This window comes from Lithobates pipiens, unplaced genomic scaffold (assembly GCF_037356315.1).
Source record: "Lithobates pipiens isolate NorthernLeopardFrog02 unplaced genomic scaffold, aLitPip1_a1.2 Scaffold_3, whole genome shotgun sequence".
Classification (NCBI taxonomy): Eukaryota; Metazoa; Chordata; class Amphibia; order Anura; family Ranidae; genus Lithobates; species Lithobates pipiens.
Window position 1 is genome coordinate 190988424 of NW_027507790.1, and position 22548 is coordinate 191010971.

The 22548-nt window shown below is 43.1% G+C and overlaps 1 protein-coding gene across 3 annotated transcripts in view; it reads left to right on the forward strand.

The window, feature by feature from the left end:
• Window positions 1-22548, forward strand: part of ERBIN (erbb2 interacting protein) — a 347855-nt gene that overhangs the window by 130258 nt on the left and 195049 nt on the right. For 2 of the 3 annotated variants that reach the window (XM_077462647.1, XM_077462650.1), the window contains exon 3: window positions 19863-19916. The exons of the other annotated variant lie outside the window; for it this stretch is intronic. The gene's annotated coding sequence lies outside the window, so the exon portion shown is untranslated. The remainder of the gene's footprint in view (window positions 1-19862; window positions 19917-22548) is intronic. 3 annotated transcript variants of the gene reach the window in all.

Below are 22548 nucleotides of genomic sequence, written 5' to 3' on the forward strand. Positions count from 1 at the left end.
GAAAAGCCACAAGACTTGTAGTCACATCGGCTAACACATTTCAAGGTTTTCTTCTTCTTCAGAGCCTTGTTTAGATGTCTTAGTGTTGACAAGGAACTTTTCAGTCAGGATCAGTGCTTCTCTATTTAGTGCTGCTGTATATACAAGGTATGTACAACAGCACTAAACAGAGAAGCACTGATCCTGACTGGAAAGTTCATTGTCAACACTAAGGGACATCTAAGCAAGACTAAAGAAGAGGGAAACCTTGAAATGCGTTAGCTGATGTGATTGCAAGTCTTGTGGTTTTTCGCATATTGATTTAAGTGGCTGGTTTTATCATAATGCTGTGAAGTACTGGTTTGTGAGTATATTAACCTCCATTTTTATTCGATAAAAATATGTATTGAGGATAATGCCCTAGGCCTGTGCGCCCTCTGTGGTGTTCTATGCTTCTAGATAGGCAATTGTTAGATTGCGGATAGCTATAGTTGCAGGGATTTTAGGGGTGGAATTCTACTTTGAAAGAGAAGTTTGGGTTTCTTTTTTTCTTTTTTCTTTTTGAGATTCATGCTTGCCTATTTGAATGCAGCATCGGTCCCCCGGCAACTCTGCACTGATAACCAGGTGATCGAACATCACCGATCACTCGGTTTTCAGAGCTCCATGAGCATTGAGCTGTAGGCTGTCAGTCACAGCTCTCTGCTCCCTCCGCACTCACTGGAACTCTGAGCTGTGGAGGAGAGGCCGTCTCGGGCTCTCATCGACTCGCTGAGAGGCTGAGCCGGGTGTCAGTCCAGGCACTTGGCGGATCCAGACTTCATTGTCGTGATGACGCGGTGCCTGGACTGATTTATGTGACATCAGCAAAGAGCGGACCTCAGTGTCTGTCTATTTCTTTATCTCCATTACATGGGGACCAGGCAATTGCTAGTTTACTAAAGATAGCTAGGAAGGAAGATATTTTTGCAGCTTACAGGAAGTGAAAAGGACACTACATTTCTGACATCAACATGTATTTGCAGAAAATTCTCTTTACTTGAGAAAAAAAAAAAGGAAACCAATTCACCCACCACATCTAATGACTGTAAGCTGCAACATATAATTTTTTGGTTCGTGGGTTTAGTTATCCTTTTAAACTGCTAGTGCTTTCATTAGTACACATATCGCATGATGGAAAGCGGAGCTCAGCTCAAACTGTGCTAATTGTAGTTGGCCTGGATGAGAATTTCTTGACACTCCTGACAATGTAATTATTTTAGTAATCTGGTAATTGCACCGTACAATATTCTGACCAGACAGGATGGATTGCAGAAGCTTTAAATTTTTAGACTATTAGGCAATATTTAAAACAAGTAGTAAGGCAGCCTATTGTAGCATTGCTGCTCAAAGCTTCTGTATATTACACATTGATTAGTCGATATTGTTCTGTCGCCTTTCTAGATTTAACTGTATGTGTTTGACCCTTATTTTTTGCCTGCATAGGTTACCATTCTGTAGATGCTAAATTCCCAAATGAATGCATCTATTTGCAAATTAATGTTTTTCGAAAATCTGAAATTTTGTGCATTTTGTGATCTGATGGTGCCACCATTGATTTCGGAATTCGACCAACCAAGCCTTCAATTTCATCTCATGTTGCTACACAAATGAATCTTCGTGGCTGGGAATTTTCATTTCTTTCCAGGTCACAGCTCATAGGCATTTCTTTTTGATTATATTTCTTGCACAATTCTCCCATCATTGATTAGAAATTTGTTTGCTTTTATAAAATGTTCCTACATGCCCGATCACTCAAATTCGATGGCACACTAATGCTGCGAAAATCGAATGAAAATTCTTAGTTACGATTTTCGAAAGAAAATGTATTTGGAATTTGACCAATGTATGGCCGGCTTTAGATGTGGCTGCTGCAGTAATTTTCTTTTTTCAAACCCTTTTCCCTTGATTTTCACCTGGTGATTCTGCAGACAACACACTTCCTGCCTCTTGGTGACTAGGTGACCGTATCTGCAGAGGCAGCATTGGTTGACACCCAGGTTGGACTTAAGGGCCGGTTCACACTATTGCGATGCGAGAACCCTGCAAATCAACTGCAGGTTCCCGCATCGCACCCGACACGCACGGCAGTTCACACTGCCATGTGCAAAGTGCTGGGGAGTGTCATCATATGTTGACGACACCCCCATTTCAGCTCCCGTATCACACTGCGAACTAACAGTTTGGACATGAATTGTATCACATGTGTGTAAGCACACATGAGATCCGATTCTGGTCCGAACTGAAAAAAGGGTCCTGTGCGTGTTTGCACCAAATGCGGTGCGATATCAGCCATACTATCTATCTGGCTGACATCACACCCGCACAGACATCGCATGTAATGTGAACAGCAGTGAGCTGCGCATTACATGCGATGTCTGGCATTGCCATAGTGTGAACCTGCCCTTTAAACATGTCTCCCCTTTGTTCATCTCCTTTCCATGGAGGCTGATTTGATTAGCAGTATACCCAAGAAAAATGGGATTGTTTGACAACCTCTAACACTTAACAAATACTCCTATAACGTTAGTATGGGTATTAGACTCGCGTTATTGAGTTTTATTATGGGCATTAGGCTGGCATTTTACAAGCGTTAATGACAAGTTAAAAATGCTCCCCAAATGCCTTATTGGCAGTTTTAACGTGTTTGAGCGTTAAGGCGTGTTAAAGTTGTGGTACACCCTGTACAACCACTTTCACCTACAGGTAAGCCTTAGGCGCTGGTAATATCTCCTAAACCTACGCGGTTTAGGAGATATTTACAACTCCCCATACAATGAGTTATTCTGCGCATGCTCCGACGTACTTGGCACATGAGCACTTTAGAAAGGGCATGCTGTGCCATTTCTAGCTGGGGTCATGCCACGACTGGCGGCTTCTGCATGGGAGTGACATGTGACTCCGGCCAGTCACAGAGATGGAGTTTGTGGTCCTGGAAGGAAGTGGGGTGAAGATGGACGCTTCCAGCCAGCGGAGACATCGGGCACATCGCAGGCTTCAGTTTCAGGTAAGTGACACATAATGGGCTACTATGCGATGCATAGTAGCCCAATATGCTTTACCTTTGCAGGGAAACAGAGGAAGTTAAAACCCATCAGGGTTTACTTCCTCTTTAAAACCGCTCCACAATGCCTGCCAGAGCATTGGCGATGCGTTACCATAGACTTTCATATGGAGGGCGCTGAAAGGCTTCAAACGACTCCCTGACTCGACATGAGGCTTCAAATTTAAAGCGACACAATGCTAATGCTTCATGTTTTGATAATGTGAACAGTACTGTGTGCTGTCTATTGTACCGTGTGCATAGGTGTTTGAGGGGTGTTTATATAAGTGCCAACATTTTAAAATAAACTGTTTTTTATTTTGAGCTATTACTTCATGAGACCATATTATACTCAATACCGGTTTGTAGTGTGTGTGTGTATGAATGTGTGTGTATATGTATGTGTATATGTATATAACTGGAAGATGCTTGTTTGTTTATTATTTAAACGTGGCTCCGAACTTTATAATAACCTAGAGCGCAGGGATAGGTAACCTTAGAGAGATGGAGCTTTACTTAAACACTGATGAAGTCAAAGATCACCAGGCACAGTGTCCTGTTAGGTCCGGTTCACACCAGAACACAGTGGCAGAAAGGCATGTTCCATGTATGTTTTCTTCACCATAATCATAACGCACTGCCCTTATGATCTTCTGCGGGTGATAAAACATTTTTAACCCCCAAACGTAGATCGCAAATGCAGTGTGTTTTTGAGCACAAAAATAAAATAAGTATTACAAGAGTGCAGGGTTCAGGAGTGCTTTACGCTTAGAATGCAGGGATCAGGAGTGCGTGATGCTCAGAATGCAGGGATCAGGAGTGCGTGATGCTCAGAATGCAGGGATCAGGAGTGCGTGATGCTCAGAATGCATGGATCAGGAGTGCGTGATGCTCAGAATGCATGGATCAGGAGTGCGTGACGCTCAGAATGCAGGAATCAGGAGTGCGTGACGCTCAGAATGCAGGAATCAGGAGTGCGTTGTGCTCAGAAGAGTGCGTTGTGCTCAGAATGCAGGGATCAGGAGTGCGTGATGCTCAGAATGCAGGGATCAGGAGTGCGTGACGCTCAGAATGCAGGAATCAGGAGTGCGTGATGCTCAGAATGCAGGAATCAGGAGTGCGTTGTGCTCAGAAGAGTGCGTTGTGCTCAGAATGCAGGGATCAGGAGTGGTCGCACTCAGAATGCAGAGTTGGGGGGGGGGGGGTTGTGATGTTAGTTTCATTGCTTCCTACTTCTGCACACAGCGGAGTTCAAGGGGAAGGACTTAGAAAGTTAACTTGGCCCTCCCGCCCTCTGTCCTGAGCTGTGCTGGCTGTAACTCCCTGCTGTTCACTGACAGCGGCAGAGGCGGGGGATCATGTAGCGAGAAGAACCAAAGGCATGGCTGGTTGTGGAGAGAACCAGTCCGGTACCTACAAGTAGAAAGCGAGGGTCGGCGGTGCAGACCTTTTTGTGGTCTACCTGTCACCCGCGACCTGGAGTACCTTTAATTATTGCCAATTATAAAAACTCAGGATGATTTTGATTTTGGTGATGAGAACAATTTGCTTGCAAGAGGTATAAGTGGCTCCAGAGATCTGCTAATATATACTTCTATACACTTGTGCTACCAAACAAAAGATGATGAGCAGGTCATTGGATATGCAAGTGCATATAAACGGCTGTATCTAATTGTATCAGCTTCCGATTTAACCATGCATATATGCAAGCGGGTTTAGACTACCAGTCTGGCATCTTTTCTGTAAGCCTTTTCCCTAAAACCCTTGGGCCTGATTCACACTGGTGCAATATGCACTCTGAATTTGAGAGCACAAGTCACGCCCCATTAAGTGCAATGGAACGTTCTGATAGGAGTGACTTGAGTTGCTCCGACTTAAAAAAATGTTCTTGCACTACTTTGGTGCACCTTGGGGTGACTTGCATTGACCTTTGTTAAAGAATTTGTATGCGAGTCGTGCTGGGATGTCAGCTTCAAAATCTGACTAACGTTCTACTTCAAAGTATATGTAAACCCTTGTTTTGTAAAACAACTCATTTAGCCAAATCATTTTTACGTGTAAAAGAAAACATTAACACCTTTCCTTCCTTTTATTTGTGTTTACATAATCCGTTTTCAGCTGCATACGAGCTAGGGCAGGCAAAACAGCAGTACACTGACCTTCCAAGTGAATGGCTGTGCGGGGGGTGTCAGTACAAGTGTGATCATTGGAGAAGAGCAGGCTGAATTTCCAGCACAGCTACAGAACTGACCATGTTGTGCTCTCCTGCCTAGTGTAGTTAGTTTTTTTTTTTTTTTTATTTCAAGGTATGCAACAGAATACAGTAGTAGGGCATGTTGTCACACAATGAAAACATCCAATGGTAAAAACATATTGAATAGGTATAGACAGAATGCAAATTCCAACAGAAATAAAATGCAGTAGAAAACAACATTGTTATGATTTAACTCCAGTCTAAGCGGTGGTCAGGTTTTTAATAGGAAAGCAGAGGTACTGGTAGGATCACCAGGAATTTCACACACAGGAAGCACTGGAAGAGGACCAGATACTTTTTCAGTACATGTTACAGCAGGTACGTATCAGGAATATGAAATGTTGAGTTGACATATAGGTAGATGGTCATCATCCAATTTGGCTGATAAAAATTAGATCAGGAAATGACCGTGTCTCTATGTACAAATTGCCCCAAACATTTTCCATTGGGTGTCTGATAAGAAGGGGGGGGGGGGTGTACTCTGAGGTTTCCCCAAGAGAAGAGTGACACCAAAGGTATCTGCTTAGTGTATAATCAGTAGAGCTGGACGATTCTGGATAAAATGAGAATCGCAATTGTTTTGCTAAAAATGAAAATCACGATTCAGAAAACCATTTTTATTTACAACCCCTGAACATTAGGTTGTCAAACTAGATGGCAATAAAATAAGACATAATACTCTTTGCTTTAATCAAATGTAAAGAAATTTAATGAAAACTAATATGTAAAGAAATATAAAAATTACCATTAAGTTAGAGTTTTTTTATATTTTTTTTATTTTTTTGACTTTTTTTAATACTCGCTGATACCAATTACCAATACCTACCGCAACTTTTCTGTTTACACTTCAGCTATCAGCAATGGTACAAAGCATTGAAAAGTTATTTTACAAATAAAAACCTTTTTCTCTTTTTTTTTTTTTTGTTTTTTTTTTTGTGCTTTTTTTTTCAATGTAAAACATGTGAATATATGTTAAATGTGTAAAAATGCTAATGAACAAAGCAAACAAAAGTTTTTTATTATTAATAGTTTATAAAATAGAAGTAAATAAAATAAAATCAGCGGAATAGTAAATTAATTTTAAATGGAGGAGAATATGGATGTAATAAGGCTGGTTAGTGTAAATTAGGGTTTTTTTTTTTGTTTTTTTTTACTTTAAAAGGTTGCTTTAACCACTTCAGCTCCAGAAGGTTTTACCCCCTTTCTGACTGGGCCATTTTTTGCAATACAGCACTGCGTTACTTTAACTGACAATTGCACAGTTGTGTTACTGTACCCAAATAAGTACTTTCTCCCCCACAAGTAGAGCTTTCTTTTGGTGATATTTGATCACCTCTGTGTTTTTTTTTTTTTTTTTTTTTTTTTGCACAATAAAAAGACCGGAAAAAAAAATATATATATCCCCCTTTTTTTCTTTTTTACTTTCTGCTATAAAACATATCCAATAAATATTAAAAATCTTAATTTCTTCATCAATTTAGGCCAATATGTATTCTGCTACATGTTTTTGGTAAAACATATCCCAATAAGCATATATTGATTTGGTTTGCGCAAAAGTTAGTGTCTACAAACTATGAAACAGATTTAGGGACTTTTTATAAAAAAAATCAACCTCCATAAATCAGAAGCCATGGGGATAGGGATACCTCTTCATGTGCTGAAACTATATTTGGAAAAAATATATATATATTATTATTTTTTTTACTAATAATTCCAGTGATCAGCATTCTGTAGCGGGACTGCGACATTGAGGCAGACAAATCTGACCCGAAGTGACACTTTTTGGGGACCAGTGACACAATTCAGTGATCAGTGCTAAAAAAAATGCACTGTCACTGTACTAATGACACTGGCAGGGAAGGGATTACCAGGGGCAATCAAAAGGTTAAATGTGCCCTTAGGGGATGCTTTCTAACTGGGGGGGATGTGCTTTTACTAAAGGAAAACGGAGATCCGTGTTTCTTTAGCAGAAACACAAGATCTCCTTTTTCCCCTCTGCAGAATGGCGGTCTGCCTCTCTGAACGATCGTCAGGTCCGCCGGATCTGCTGATTGGCTCCCACTGTGTCCAGTCACAGCAGGAGCGGGTCTCAAGTGGCTCACGCTCCACAAACCAGGGAGCAGAAATCACTCAATCTTCTGGGACCTGTGACGTGTCCCCAGAAGATTGCAGGGAGGGGGGAGAGGTGAACTTCCGCGCAGCACCAGGAGAGGAAGTCTGAACTGGGTGCCTGTCAAAACTGGGTACCCGCTCCCCCCCCCCCCAAAAAAAAAGATTTGCAAAATGTGGCATGTTGGGGGTCACTAGTACTTTAAGCGAAAGTTCAATTTTTGGGTGACATTCTGCTTTAAGATCGTGTGGGGGGTCGAATCGAGATCACCATCTTTTATTAATTAATCGTGCAGCTCTAGTAAATAACTAAATAGTCATGTTTGGCAGAAACTTCTTTCAGTAGTTGGATCCTCTAACCTCCATCTCATGACTGGCACGCCTTGTGCTGTTTCTTTAGCTACTGTGATAGAGGGTCATGTTGTAATTCAAGAATTTTTTCTTTGCACAGCCGTGTCTGTTGCTACAGTATTTGTGTGACTGGAGTGTTTGTGTAGGTGCTGAAGAACAGTAGTTGTATAATGGTGACTGATTACACCTATGACTTTCTTGCATGGTGGTAAAATGAGATTGAGATGGATAATGTGAATGGTTTGCCTTTTTAAAGTGATTGTAAACCCTTACAATGCACTTTTTGCTACAGGTAAGCCTATAATAAGGCTTACCTCTAGCTAGCCTGGATATATCCTAAACATTTGCATGTGCCGACGTCGGCACATGCGCACTGAAGCAAATGACATGTATGTGCCGTTGCTTCAGTGAGTGTGCTGTTACTGGCAGCGCACGCGTGGGAGTGATGACATCGCGGCTCTGGCCAATCACAGCGCTGGGGCCCGCGGTACCCGGAAGTAACTCCGGGAGCAATGTCAGCCGTCAGATCGGTGTACAAGGACGGCTGCCGGGGCTTCAATCTCCGGTAAGTAATACACAATGAGTTAGTATGCTATGCCTACTAGCTCATTATGCCTTTGTCTTGCAGGTGTTTATTTTTTCTTGGGTTTGCAACCACTTTAAATGGACTTGCAAGTTGCATCTCTACTAGTGATTTAGTTAATAATGGTTTTCTATGTTGTCCACAAAATGAAATGGCCCTGAACGGTTCTCATCTTCCCTCTCTATAGTGTTTAATGATGTAGAGGGATGTTATAAGCAAACGAGGTAATTTCAGAAAGGCTTCATGCAATGTGCTGCCTATAGCATTGCTTCCTTCCTTCCTTCCTGGCTGTAATGAGCTGCCTGAGATGCGGTGTAAACATCAAGCATGTACAACCCAAGAATATAAGACCTAACTGAATCCTTCTAATCAACCGGGCCAACAATGCTATTACAGCCAAATCTGCTCTATAAAACCACTGCAGGCAATCGTAACCATCTGACTGCTCATATATTTGTGTATTGCTTTTATCCCATTCATTTTCTGCCCTTCAGATTAAAGGGTGGATTTAGCAGTATGTGTGCATGCATAACGTATTTAGAAGATTAGCTGTGAGTACATAGAAACCATGAGTGGATGGAAAACTTACTTTACTTGTTGAGATATACTGAGACTGAGGAGATGAAGAACCTTTTTTGATGAAGCATACCAGATTCTTATAGCTTTTTGGAACTTCAGCTAAGAGATTTTTGCTAGACCTCCTTGTACTATAAACCTGCTATGGCCTTGAGAAAACGAATCCCCTATGGATTTTGTACTATGTGCACCAAAAAGTGGAGGTTCCCACCCCCAAGTGCCCGCCCAAGATTGAAATATTCAGTTTAGTAGCTTTCAATATTGTTTTTTGCAACACAAAGTAAATCATTTCACCTGGTACCTGAAATGCAACAAACTGTGCAAAAGTAAAATCACCCTCTGCAGTACAATGCCACCTAGCAACATAGCCTCATACCTCCATCACACTTATTGGGTTCATTGTCTAGTACAGGGGTCTGCAAACATTTTAAACAAAGGGCCAGTTTACTGTCTTTCAGGCTTTGGTGGGCTGGAGCGCTTGGCCAGTGGGAGTAGAAATTACCCCTGTGCCAATGGGAGTAAACAAGACCCCATCCTTGGTGTCAGTGGGAGGAATAGTGTCCCATCCTTGGTGTCAGTGGGAGGAATAGTTCCCCATCCTTGGTGTCGGTGGGAGGAATAGTGTCCCAACCATGGTGTCGGTGGGAGGAATAGTGTCCCATCCATGGTGTCGGTGGGAGGAATAGTGTCCCATCCATGGTGTCGGTGGGAGGAATAGTGTCCCATCCATGGTGTCGGTGGGAGGAATAGTGTCCCATCCATGGTGTCGGTGGGAGGAATAGTGTCCCATCCATGGTGTCGGTAGGAGGAATAGTGTCCCATCCATGGTGTCGGTGGGAGGAATAGTGTCCCATCCATGGTGTCGGTGGGAGGAATAGTGTCCCATCCATGGTGTCGGTGGGAGGAATAGTGTCCCATCCATGGTGTCGGTGGGAGGAATAGTGTCCCATCCATGGTGTCGGTGGGAGGAATAGTGTCCCATCCATGGTGTCGGTGGGAGGAATAGTGTCCCATCCATGGTGTCGGTGGGAGGAATAGTGTCCCATCCATGGTGTCGGTGGGAGGAATAGTGCCCCATCCATGGTGTCGGTGGGAGGAATAGTGCCCCATCCTTGGTGTCGGTGGGAGGAATAGTGCCCCATCCATGGTGTCGGTGGGAGGAATAGTGCCCCATCCATGGTGTCGGTGGGAGGAATAGTGCCCCATCCATGGTGTCGGTGGGAGGAATAGTGCCCCATCCATGGTGTCGTGGGAGGAATAGTGCCCCATCCTTGGTGTCGTGGGAGGAATAGTGCCCCATCCATGGTGTCGGTGGGAGGAATAGTGCCCCATCCATGGTGTCGGTGGGAGGAATAGTGCCCCATCCATGGTGTCGTGGGAGGAATAGTGCCCCATCCTTGGTGTCGGTGGGAGGAATAGTGCCCCATCCATGGAGTCAGTGGAAGGAATAGTGCCCCATCCTTGGTGTCGGTGGGAGGAATAGTGCCCCATCCATGGTGTCGTGGGAGGAATAGTGCCCCATCCTTGGTGTCGGTGGGAGGAATAGTGCCCCATCCATGGGGTCAGTGGAAGGAATAGTGCCCCAAGGGTGGGACAAAGGCAAGCAAAGGGCCTCATCCGACTCCCAAGCTGCAGTTTGCAGACCACTGGTCTAGTATATATAGTTTGCGTAACCTACGATTATCGAGCCTTCATTTTGTGTCATACTTTTTAAAGTTTCATAATATTGGTTTGTATTATTTTCTTAAAACAAAAAAAAAATCTTTTTTTAAAATGAAATCCAGCAGAAAGGATAGTAGAGCAATGTTACTGCTGCTGTTTCTGCTTACTGTGATGGGATGACTTGAACTATGATGTACATCTCGAGGGGGAGCGCCAGTGGGAAAAAACACTTAAAGCCATTTCTGTTAATAGCTGGTTTAAAATTACCACAGTTTAAAGGAAAAGTAAACGGAGGCATTGATTCCATTTATTAACGCTCATGCAAAGATCTATTGATCTTTGGGAATGAATAGGGTTAGTCACTCTGCAAAAGTTTTATTTCTGTCTGTGTCCCTGTTTGTTAGCTCCGCATTTTTATTGACTATTGTCACCCAGAAAGAAAGTGAAGGGACATCAAAAATGTTAAAGTTGTCAGCAGAACAAGGGATGAGGGTATTTTTTTCAACATTTACACGTTTTGGTTACAACATTTGAAAATTTGGAATTCTCCTCACTTCCCTCAATTCTTAGATTTCTTCTGACGTAAGGCCCCATTCACACATTAGCGTTTTGTAGCTCGAAGGTCCAAAATGCTTCAAATCCAAAATCCGATGGATTTCAAAAGCTGTAGGACAGGGGTAGGGAACCTTTTTGGCTGAGAGAGCCATGAACGCCACATATTTTAAAATGTAATTCCGCGAGAGCCATACAATATATTTAAAACTTTTTTTTTTTTAATCGACTAATTTCAATTATAACTGTAATATCCACGTCATCTCCCCCACTGTAATATCCACATCTCCCCTACAATGGTCTGCTTGCTTACCACTACACAGGCAGATCCACGAGCAGTTGCGGCGGATGATGATGACGTCAGCGCGCTGCTCACCTAGGCTGCCGCCAGGTGTACCAAGATGGCCGCAGCTCCGGAGCTAGGCCAAAGCTGCAGCCTTTCCTATGGGCTCAATCCACGGATCGGCACACCACGCAATCCGCGGATTGAGAGGTGAGAGCCAGATGCAGCAATCAAAAGAGCCACAGCTGGCTCGAGAGCCATAGGTTCCCTACCCCTGCTGTAGGAGATGCTTTTTGAAGCAGATTGTGGCATTTTTGGTATCATAAACTTCAATGAAAATGCCTGACAATGCTTGAATCTGGCTTTCTGTCTGTTGTATTTTAGGCAATTTTAAGCTTACCTGGTCTCACATTTTGTGTTTTCCATTGCTTAAGACAGAGGCACCTCAAGCTTGAATATTCATTTAAAATGCATGTAATATACTTCTAATAATCTGTGTCAGCTGGATCTGCATGGGAAAAGACTGGTGCAAGACGGACTCCAGTGGACTTCAACAAAATGGTTGCCATCTGTACACAGACACTGACCCCCCTGTTGCATAAATGTAATGAGATGGGTTACATTTGGCTTCAGCTCCTGTTCTCCACCCTTTTTTGGGGCGAAACACATCTGAGGAGTTCTCTGCAGGTGGAGAACAGGAGCTAAAGCCATCTTTTACCCATCTCATTACATTTATGCAACAGTGAGTGGGTGTCTATGTGCAGATGGCAACCATTTTGTTGAAGTCTTATACTTCTTAAATGCTCTATACTTGCAAAAATGCTCAAATAAAAATGCCAGAAAGTCGCTTTGCTCAGGTGTGAATGCAGTACAGGGAGTTCAGGGAATTCTACTTAATGGTACATAGACAGTAAAAAATTATTTGGCCAGTGGTTTACTCTCTCATACTTTATCCAAAGCTAAAGAAAAATATTGTCTATACATACAGTTTTGAGCAGCCTTTTCTTGACAAAGCGTATAATGCAAAAGGTAGATGGTGCAAGCGTGGAGGAAGCAGCCATGAGGAATGTCCAAGAAGCTAAATGCCACACGAACCACTGGTCCAGATCCACGATCCTGCGGTGTGCTCATCCCAGCCGTTTTCACCTTGTGTCCTCCCTTGGCGGTGCTGGCATCTTTACTATGGGCACCAGGCTATGACAGCTTACAGCTTCACAGCTGGTTGCCCACTGTGCATGCAAGAGCCGCGCCGTGCTGCGCTCTGTGACTGTCCCCGAAGTCCTCTGGGACCTGTCATATGGAGGGGGGGGGGGGGAGGGAGAATTTCCCCTTCTGATCGCCTAAGGCGACTGGAACGGAGGTGGGAACAGGTACCTGTCTAAATCAGTTACCCGCTGTAAAAAGCGAAACTTCGCCTTTAGTCAGAAAATTAAACATTCACCTTACAAGTGACTCCTACTTTCAAACATAGGGAGACAACAGGAAGTGAGACAGAATCTACCCCTAGGAAGGGAAATTCACTCCTGTAAGAGTTGTCATGGGATACAAAATGTCTCCACTGAAGCTTTATCATCAATCCTTGTTTCTACAACAACCCAACATTTTCAAGATCCAATTGTCATTGGGACAGAAAGTGAGGTGAAATCTAAAAAGAGGGGCACAGACAACAAAACAAATGTTACAGGGGTGTTAACCCGTTCCTATGCTATCCAAAAAAAGGAAACTTTTATTTTTTTTGGGCTGGAGCTACACTTAAAAAAAAAAAAAAAAAAAAAAAAAAAAAAGTACCTGTTCTGACTTGCATACAAATTCAATGTAAGAACAAACCTGCAGAACCTATCTTGTTTGTAACCCGGGGACTGTATAGCTATGTAAAACCTAAAAAATAAGTGCCTGGGCGGTTTAGAATTCCAGTAAAACACTGTCTCACTCTGCTTTGCACATGCTCAGTTGCACTTCAGTTGGCATGGTGAAAATCACTAGAGTCTGTTCTGGTGACAGCCTAAAGATTTACTGCTGTTCAGAGGCTCTGGGCTTCATAAAAATGGCAGCCTCCAGCAAGAAAAAGCAGGAGGAATGCTGGAGGCAATTTATAGCACACACTAATTTTGGTGGCATCATTATTAATGTAGAATGGAGATTTCTTGCTAAAGAACATTATTTTTATCACGTTATGGGTAAAGTTTTACCAACCACCTTTTGTCTCTTGAGTATAGTTGGCCAATGTTTCTCTAAACGTATCTACCATATTACATTTTATGTGCTGGTTCCTGTGTGTGTGGATGTCTTTTCAGTATCGTGAATGAAATGTTTACTTGATGCAGTACCTGTAGTACTAATTTTTAATGTTTAGTTTTTTTGAGACTGTCATTGGCAATTACCAGAGGCCATAGCTCCCAACTGTCCCTGATTTAGAGCAATGTCCCTCTGTCCCTCTTTCCTCCTCATTTGTCCCTTATTTTGGTCTGATCCATATAGTTGTATATAAAATGCACTTTTTATCTTTAAAAAGTGTTTCCCAGTGCTAAACCTACATTTTAAAAGCCACTATAAAGGAATAGTAGTGGTAAAAAAAAGTCCTTGTGCATTTAATTAACCTTTAAGAGGATGTGACAGGGGGCGTGTCCTATGCTTACATACATCTTTTGAATTATTTTTTATTGTTCAAAATAAACTCCCCCATCCATCCATGTCTCCATGCTTTATTTTGTTGAGAAATCCGTTTTAAAAACACCCCCGTAGCATTTCTGACCATGGCCATCTTGAGTAATTTACTTCCTCGCATCCATCTTCCTTTAGCTCAGGCATGCAGGCAGGAAGGTGTGTTTGGCTGAGAAGACCCCCTCCTCCTCTTCTCCCCTCCTGAAGAATCCTGGGGTATATGATCTTATTTGCCTATGCGTGAAACCAAGAAATAACTGAAGAAATGTTGAAAAAAATGAATACGAGTAAGGGTCCTTTCACACGGGGCGGATCAGTGCTGATCCGCCCCCCGTGGATATCCGCTTGCTCAGTGGGGATTGCCGGAGCGATCTCCGCTGAGCAGGAAGATGAGGGGTCCGTCTCTGCACACTGCATAGAGGTCCATGGAGCATCCGTTCAGGTCCGCCTGAAAAACTTGACAGGCGGACCTGAACTGATCGTCCATGTGAAAGGGGCCTAAATATGATCTATTTTCCTATCTATTTACTAATGTTAGCAGCATGAGGACTACAAACAATGTTGATTGGAAGAGTGAAAATGTTGTTGCTTATTATTCCCTTAAAGCCCCACTGCAGCCTTCCATCTCCAGCATGGCAGCGCTAGAAGCATATCGATAGCTATGCTCCCAACACTCAGAAAAGTTGTAAACTGTAAAATAAAGAGCTAAGTCCACAAGGTGGCATGTACCTCGTTGGCCTTAAAGTGATTGTAATGGTTTGTTCTAAAAAAAAAACAAAAAACAAACATACATGTTCTACTTACCTGCTTTGTGCAAGGGTTTTGCACAAAGTGGGCCCCCGATCCTCCTTTTCTCGGGTCACCCGGCAGCGTGCCTGGCTCCTCCTCTGCATCGTGTGCCCCCACGGAGAGCTGCATTCCATGGGGGCACTCGTGCGAGTGTGCTCCCGAGTCCTGCTGCTGCATCCATTGACACAGACAGCAGGGCCTGGCCCGTCTCTCAGTGTCATTGGATTTGATTGGCAGCAGCGGGAGTCAATGGCTCCTGCTGCTATCAGTTTGGTTTGTTCATTGAGGACCTGAGACGGTGGCTGGAGCTGCTGGGCTTGTGCTTGACGCTGGAAAGATCGGGTTCAGGTAGTAAAAGGGGGGCTCTGGGGGGGAAGCGTCACCACAAAAGGTTTTTCACTGTAAGGCATATAATACATTAAGGTGAAAAACATTTGAGACTTTACAACTCCTCTAACTCCTAATCCAGCACATATTTCAAAGTAGGTGAATTCCTGGAGTTCAGCTTTAACCACTTGAGCGCCGTAAGATTTTACCCCCTTCATGACCAGGCCATTTGTTGCTATTCAGCACTGCACTACTTTAACAGGTTATTGCATGCTAATGCAATACTGTACCCAATAGAAATGTATATTTTTTTTTCACACATGTAGAGTTTTATTTTTGGAGGTATTTGATCACCACTTTCTTAATATTTCTAAGCGATGTGCCGGCACATGGCTGCTGTCTGTAGAGTGCTGTGTCTACCCGCACACTTGTTCTGTCATTTGTTCAGCCAATCAGCAGGTCCCTGTCATAAATCATGGGCTGGGATCCGTTGATCGTCTTGTGCTGCAGCGAATGACAGCACACGTGTGGACCCGGAAGGCGCAATGTACAGGTAGGTGACTGCGCCTGTACTAGCCGACCTGCCACAGTATACTGCGGAGGGTTGGCAAGCGGGGATTTCACTCTCCTAATCAAAAATGGTTATTTTGAATCCTCATACTGCTAGTATTAGTAAATAGATAGAAAATTATATTAAATGTACTTGTTTTAAACTTTTTTTTAAAATTATTATTATTTTTTACATCAGTCAATTTCTGTTTTCTGGCATAGGCAAATGATGTCATACATCCCAGGCATCTTCAGGAGGGGTTTCTCAGCTAAGGACACTCTCCTGCCTGCATACCTGAACTAAGGGCAGATGGATTCCATGAAGTAAATGCTACGTGAATCATTTGCCCTTACTCAGGATGGCCACAACTGATTTTTCAACACAAAAAAGCATGGAGAAATGGATGGATGGGGGAGTTTGCTTTGAATATTAAAAATGAATTAAATGGCAATGGGTTTGTAGCGCTCGGGTGCAGTGACGATCCGCTTTATCAATCATTTAACACTTGCAGTGCATGTGGGTCCCCACTATTGTTTTTTCTCCTCTCTGGAGTGGACTTTAAGGCTAGGTTCACACTGACAGCGGGATTTCATTCCCACATGTCAGTCCCGACTTCAGGGGTGATTGCAGAGACCTCTGTGTGGGCTTTTGTATGGATGTCTATTAAAATTGCACCCCGAAGTCGCCAAAAGTAGTACAGAAACGATGCAACGTTACACCGATTCAGACGGTGCCATTACCGGCAAAAGCTGCCGATTTGACATGTCAAATTGCTGCAATGTGAATCAGGGCTGAATATGAGATCTGTGTCACTATCTGAATGTTAGGTTCACTTTTTCTGTCATTTCCTGGTCTAAAAAGCAGAATTGAGAATTCATATCTAGTGTGTGAAATGGAGAGCTGAAAGCTTTGTGTTTGTGAGTACAGGAAGAGGGTAACCATTGTGAAGAGCAAGAAGTGTTTACAGATCTCTCCTCTGCTAATGGACAGTATGAAAAGTGCGTCTTTACCTTCCAGTGAAGTCAGGCCACTGGCCTCTACATGCCGTTTATTGCACATTTATTAGGTTCAGGAAAACCCAAAGTCCAGAGATCATCTAGGCTCTTCAGTGCCCCTTACAAAGGATTCGGTGTATCCAGAGGACTGTATCCCACATCAACCAAACTGAATCTGCCAAAGAGCATGACCACTGATAAACACACTGCGGAGTTATTATATGACCGTATCGGGAGTAAATCTTCTAAGGTAACATCACCATTATAGACCTCCGGCTTATACCTTTCATTACATCCATGGGTCCATTATGCAGGCTCTCCAAGTGTCCACTGTGCCTTGTCAAGAATGTTCCAACTTACTTGTCTATGGGATTTCTAGAAACCGTGTTCAGAGAAGTAGTTAGTGGTTCATGATTCATGCTTCTGAATGGTCTAGGGTTGTTAGTGGTGTACCCCAAAGTTCAGTATTGGGACACTTTTTAATACATTTATAAATGATATAGGGTCTGTCTAAGCACTTTCTTAATTTCATTTTGCATCTTCTGGACAGGAAGTGAAGGAAAATCTCCGCAAGTGTACAACAGCAGGGTGGATAAAAATCTGTTTAAAAAAAAAAAAAAAAAAAAGTTTTTTATTTCAATCAGATTTTTTTTTTTTTTTTCAAGTGTATTTTAATAAAATGCTTTTGGGATAAAAATATACCTAAAGGTAGTTTTTTATTTAATATACATTAATTTGTTTATTCGGCATGAAATGGAGCTTGGTGTATTTTTTCCCAAAAAATTACGTTTGAAAGACTGCTGCGCAAATACAGTGTGATATAAAATATTGCAATGACCTCCATTCTATTTATTTTCTAGGGTCTCTGCTAAAAATATATATGTGTGTGTGTGTGTGTGTGTATATATATATATATATATATATATATATATATATATATATATATATATATATATATATAATGTATATGTGTGTGTGTGTCTTCGGGTATTATAAGTAATTCTCTAACAAAAAAACGAAAAAAAAAAAAAAGTCCTGCAAGCAGTGTCTTGGGGCGGTGCGGGAGCGATGTATACACCACCCCTGCAAGTGAAATCAATGGGTAGGGCTGCCAAAGCACCTGCAAAGCTCTTCTGCAGCGGCGCTTTGCAGTTGCTTTTAACCCCTTCCTCCTTTGGGATTAAAAGTGCCCCGCTTCCGCCCACACAGCGCCAGTAAACCACCGCTAGTTTTAGCAGCGCTTTATTGCTAACATGGCCATGCTAGCAGTGTAAAAGGGCTCTTAGCGCTGACCAGTGTTGATAAACATTTGCCGGCTTTTTTTTTGTTCGTTTTTTGACAGCTCTGAGCAGATTGCATAGAATCGTGGAAATGCCCGATTAAGATCATGAGGGGGTTGAATCGAGATTGTGTTTTTTTTTTTGTTTAACGATTAATAATGCAGCTCTATATTCTGTAATAATTTAGAGATGGTTACAGTTAGGTAAAGCAACTTTTACAGATGCCTTAACAATTATCACTTGTTCACACAGTGAGGTTGATTTACAAAAAATAGAGCGTGCAGAATCTGGTTCAGCTGTGCTTGGTAGCCAATTAACTTTCAGGTTTTAGTCGCCATTCACATTGACGCAATTTAACAGGTCAAATCTCATTAGTCAAATCGGAGCCTATTGCCGGCAATAGGAGCGTCCCAATCGATGTGACACTGACTTTGTGGTGCCACACTGATTTCCAAAAGTAGTTTCTGCACTACTTTTGGCAACTTCGGGGATGATTTCAATAGCGATCTATGCATGAACCCGCAAAGATGTCTTTCAAGTCACCCCGAAGTCGGACTGAAATGCAGCTTTGGGGCTAATGAAGGATAATTGTCAAAGCTTCATTTAACAAGCTGAAGTTAGAAGCTGATTGGCTATCATGCACAGCTGCACCAGATTTTGCACTTGCCAGTTTTAGTAAATCATCCCCAATTAGTTTCAAACAGGTTGTTGTTTTAAAGCAAAGTTCCACCCAAAAGTGAAACTTATGCCACGTACACACGACCAGACTTTCCGGCAGACTAGGTCAGATGGGATCAGTCCGTCGGACAATACCATCGTTTGTGGGATAGTCTGGTCGTTTAAAAAAATAATAATAATAATCCGGACCTAGAAATAGAACAAGTTTCAAATCTATCTGATGGACGCAGTTCGTCTTTGTGCTGGTCCGATGGACCAAATATGACGCAAGGGCAGCTATTGGCTACCGGCTATTGAACCTCCTTGTTTGGTCCTGTTTACACCATCGCATTTAAAATGAACGGACTTTCGTGTGTGGCCAAGTCCGTTCATTCGGAAAGTCCATCAGAACTCCGCCAAAAGTCCGTTGGGAAGACCGTCGGACCTAGTCTGCCTGAAAGTCCGGTTTTGTGTACGCAGTACAACCCTCATTCCTACCCCCTCAATTGGCACCTTTTGGGTGGGAGGGGGGAACAGGATATCCTGTTCCCACTTCCGGGACCCACAGCCATGGATATTGACTAAAACGCGAGGCTCCCTCGCTGGGCCAGCAAGAGAGAGAAACATAGCTTTGCACATGCGCATTAGGGTTCCCGACATGAAGCCACAAGGCTACACTACCGGGTTCCCTTATCCGCAATGACGGCGACAGTACCCAACAGGTGATGGAAACATCAGCTGCAGTGCCAACATCGCTGGACTCCAGGACAGGTGAGTGTCCTATTACTAAAAGCCAGCAGTTGCAATATTTGTAGCTGCTGACTTTTAATTTTTGCAGGGGTGGGCTGACCTCATCTTTAATGTGTGTAAAATGAAGTCTGATGTGTATACCATGGTCTGATATTTAGAAGCATATTAGAAGTGTGTGGATGTGTAAAATGTTCTCTCCGAACCATTACAAGCCATCGAGTGTTCCTCTGCCAGGTCATGAAAAGTTACTGTAGCTGCAAAACTGCACCTTTAACTCTGAAACGGAAGTTGTAAGGCAGCTCAGCTGCGCTCATTGTTGTCGTCCTTCACTGCTGAACACTCAGGCGGTTCTTGTCTTAGCAGGACGAAGCTGGCGGCAGATGCTCACAATAACGCACAACTGTCTTTCCTTGTCTCTGCAGAATGTTGGCTTTGCAAGCTCAGGGAGGAAACAGCAGGGAGCAAAAAACTGTGAGGTAAGTGAGTGGTTAACATATTCTGCTTTTTGTCTGGCTCTGCTTTGTTATGTGCAATATTGTGCTCAGACGAACTCGCACAACATGGAAGCTGGAACTGTTCAATATGTTCCATCAGGGAGCACAGCCAAAGCCTGCAGTCACCAGTCCTCCCTTTATTCTGCCAAATATACAGTGCTGTGCCTGTGTGCGAGAGGATGGCATGATGACTTCTTCTATGGTTGCTCTGTCCTCCCTTTTTTTTTTTTTTTTTTTAAGCCTTACATATTTTTAAAGGATTTCATCTTGTGATCAGGACCTGCAGGTACCTTTCTTAAAGGGTTATTAAAGCCCTCTAAACCCTCTAAGGTGTAGACTTGCCATACATGCTGCCTTTTGATGATCAAAAGTTCTTCTTCCCTCCTGATGCAACTGGTCCCTTCAGTGATTTTAGGGTGGCTCCTTTCCCTTGCAGGGTCCTATGGGGTCACCATTGCATGCGTGATCCTAACTATAGAGACGCATTGTGCTATATGCTGTGTGTGTCAATACAAATACACAGCTCAGCAGCAAGCAGCTCCCCTCTCCTTCTTCCTCCAAGCTAATTGATGGACAGCTGCTGGCAATCTAATACATAGTGCGTACTTTCCCCGACAGGCAATTTTGGGAAGCTGCGCTGAGGGACCCTGTAGTCAACAGTGATGATTGGAACCACTGTAAATGTTTGTGCCGACATCTCCTGCATATTAAAGTGGAACTTTACCCATAACAACTGGATACAAGATAATGTTCTTTAGTAAGGAACATACATTCCACATTAATAAGTTATGCCACCAAAATTAGTATGTGCTGTAAATTGTAATTGTAAATTCCAGCATTGCTCTGTTTTTTTTCTTGCTGGAGCCTGCCATTTTACTAAAGCTCAGAGCCCCTGAGCAGCAGTAAATATTTAGGCTGTGAGCAGATTGGCCTTTATAAATTCGGCACAGTGCCTAAAAATAAAGAGCAACTGAGCACGTGCAGAGCAGGGTGAGACAGTATATTACTTGATTTTAAACAGTATAGGCACATTTTTAATGTTTTACATAGATATACCTGCAGAAGAGGCCAGCCTGAAGTCTTCTAGTACTACCTAAACTTCTAACTAAAGTTCCACTTTAAAGGGGTTGCATACCGCTGGATTTTTTCTCTGCAAGGTAAAGACATAATGTGCTAGTATGCATCACATACTAGCATATTATGTGAAACTTACCTTGAAACAAAGCTGTTTCAACGCTGCAATGTCAGCACTGCAGCCGCTTCCATCTTCGCCCATCTTGCTTCTGGGTTCGTGGGCTCCAGCTTTGACCAGCCGGAGTCACGATAATGTTCCTTCTGCGCGTGGGAGCCGATGAGCATGGCACAGGGCTTGGAAGGAATGGCAGGGATGGCCGTTCCTTCAAGACCGCATGCTCCAGTGATGTCACTGGCTGCATGTAATGCAAATATCTCCTAAACATGCACCATTTTTACAATACCTATAGGTAAGCCTTATTATAGACTTACCTATAGGTAAAAGTCAGTAGAGGAAGTTTACTTCCTCTTTAAGTAGTGGGGAATGCTTGAAGTGGAGCTCCACCCAAAAAAGGGAAGTTGCGCTTTAAGGCCTCCTGAGCTTTTGGGGGAGGAGGGGATACTCTATTTTGACAGGTACCTGCTCCCACTTCCAGTCCGGTCGCCTGTGGATGAAGGAGCACAGAGGTCGCCATTGGACAGCAACATTGTCAGCAAGGGGGAGGGGAGTGTTAGATACACTAGCAAATTTAGATACACTAATACGTTGAAGCTGAACTCCAACTAACACTTTAATAGTAGTTACAGCAAACATTTTGTTTACTTTTGAGATAAAGGTTTTGCATAATTAAAAGCTGATCATTGTAAGCATCCCCGATGGTAAATGGTTTGTCTCAGAAATGTAACTGATAACATCTGCATGACAGCTTGTTCTTTTGAAAAATATTATAATTTTGCTGGCCATACATTATACAATTTTCTTATTCAGTTTCCTTTAAATATACTTTATAACTATGTAGGGCAAACACCTGCCTGATTGCATACAAACTGAAAGTGTTTAGCTTTGAACCCATATTTTATGGTTTTGTACAAGAAAATTGTTTTCTGTATGGCTAGTCTTATTGGCAGAAACACCGGGTGAAAATAAAGGAAAGAAAGCTTAAAGTGGTTCTGCACCTAAAAAAAAAAAAAATATTAAAAGCCAGCAGCTACTAATATTGCAGCTGCTGACTTTTAATAAAATCACACTTACCTGTCCCAGGGTCCAGTTATGTCGGCGGCAGATGACAAGCAATCGTCTCGCTGCTGCCACCGCCGCCATCCTCTGTCAGGGAATTGGGAAGTGAAGCATGGCAGCTTCACTGCCTGGTTCCCTACTGCGCATGGGCGAGTCGCGCTGCGCGCCTCTTCTGGTCCCCCGCTGTGTCCTGGGAACTGTGTGTTTCCCAGAACACAACGGGGGAGGGCGGGGGCGCGTCTGCAGCGGTCTGCCCGGAAGTGGGTGCAGATACCTGGATTATCCAGGTAACTGAACCCCCCTCCCCCCTGAAAGATTGTGGCACCGGATCAGATTAGCGGAACTTCCCCTTTAGGGTGAAGA